The sequence below is a fragment of the Macaca mulatta genome, chromosome 8 (genome assembly GCF_049350105.2).
Source record: "Macaca mulatta isolate MMU2019108-1 chromosome 8, T2T-MMU8v2.0, whole genome shotgun sequence".
NCBI lineage: Eukaryota > Metazoa > Chordata > Mammalia > Primates > Cercopithecidae > Macaca > Macaca mulatta.
Window position 1 is genome coordinate 136,949,239 of NC_133413.1, and position 1,750 is coordinate 136,950,988.

The 1,750-nt window shown below is 45.9% G+C and overlaps 1 non-coding gene across 1 annotated transcript; it reads left to right on the forward strand.

Annotated features, from left to right (window-relative positions):
• The first annotated feature begins 583 nt into the window (after window positions 1–583).
• Window positions 584–690, forward strand: LOC114680565 (U6 spliceosomal RNA). Its single transcript, XR_003732765.1, has one exon. It is a non-coding gene; the product is annotated as a U6 spliceosomal RNA (small nuclear RNA).
• Window positions 691–1,750: the final 1,060 nt, after the last annotated feature.

A 1,750-nucleotide genomic window follows, 5' to 3' on the forward strand; every position in this document is an offset into this window, starting at 1 on the left:
GTACATCAGAGTACATCTGGTTACAGACTACAGAGGCATAATCACTAATTCCATCAGACGTTGTTTTATAAAGTGTAGGAAAAGGCAAAGGCTAGGGCCATTTATCTTTTAAGGAATGTAGTGACTCAGGCAAGAGACGGGGGGCCGTGTGCTCTATCCTGTTTTGTCTTCAAAGAATCCTCCCAGAGAGCTGCACTTTGTCCCAGCATCAGGGGCTTTGTGAAATTATGCTAGCAAGCAGAAGTGAGCAAATACAGCTTTTTGCATCTGCTACTTTGTCTCATACTTCACAGCCCTCAAAGGAGCCAAGGCTGCAGATGCCTTGATTTTGGACCTCCAGCCTCCAGAACTGTGAGAAAATAAATTTTTGTTGTTTAAGCCATTCAGTTAATAGTCCACTGTTACGGCAGCCCTAACAAACCAATAAAGTGAGTTACCTGGTGATCACGTGAAACATCAGCTGTGATGACAGAAAGGTGCCCTTAAGAACACAAAACAACTGGGGTCTACTATGTGGAAGCTGAAGGTTGCAAGGAGTGAAATTGTAGGAAAGGAAGAAATGCCAGTAGAAGAGAGGACCCAGGTGCTCGCTCTGGCAGCACATATACTAAAATTGGAACGACACAGAGAATATTAGCATGGCCCCTGTGCAAGCATGATATACAAATTTGTGAAGCGTTCCCTATTTTTAAAAGTTAAACATTTTTTTTAAAAGACAGTAGGTCCCAGGAAGCCCTGCTGCCTCTCTGCCCACCCTACCCAGGCCAACTCTGCTACCAGGAAGAAATTCACAGGGCCAAATTATTCAGTCACGTGTATTGAGGCCAGAAATGCATTATTTAATTTTTTGCAGCAGATGTACCTTTTTAACACTGTTTTGTTTCAGGCTAAAATTACAACATTAAAATTTAATATTCAAACGTTAGCATGAGCTCACATTTCTTGAATGTCCACCCACCTTTTTCCTCCAGCATATGTGGAATGGCAACAGGGGAGGGGTGGGAAGAGGACAAGGCTGTGGCTGCTGGTCTTATCTCTGCATCTGAGTGGCTCTGTGGCCTTGACCACATTGCTCCACTCCTTTAGGGTTCGGTTCCCTCCTCTCTCAAATGATGGAAATAACCTGGGTGTTCTAGAAGTCTCCTGCAGCTCAAAGTATTCCCCAGTCTGTGTATTTCTGGAGACTGGAGGGAGCCAAGAAGTGATGGACAACAGATGCCTGAGCAGAACTGATATGTATCTGCACTTTTGCCATCATCAGAAGTTGGAGGGGTCTTGGAGAGAGCCATGAACATGAGCATCTCCAAGTGTTGATAGGTGTGTGGCCTCAGCAGGGTCCCTCCAGACTTTTAGGGAGACAAGCAAATATAAATTCATAGTGGTTATTCCTATCCTCTCTTGTAAAGGATAAAAGGTAAACATTACATTTATTATTATTACTATTATTATTTTGCGACTGATTCTCGCTGTGTCTCCCAGGCTGGAGTGCAGTGGCGTGATCTCGGCTCACTGCAAGCTCCGCCTCCCGGGTTCACGCCATTCTCCTGGCTCAGCCTCCCAAGTAGCTGAGACTACAGGCGCCCGCCACCACGCCCGGCTAGTTTTTTGTATTTTTAGTAGAGACGGGGTTTCACCATGTTAGCCAGGATAGTCTCGATCTCCTGACCTCGTGATCCACCCGCCTCGGCCTCCCAAAGTGCTGGGATTACAGGCTTGAGCCACCGCGCCCGGCCTCTTAATTTCTACTGTT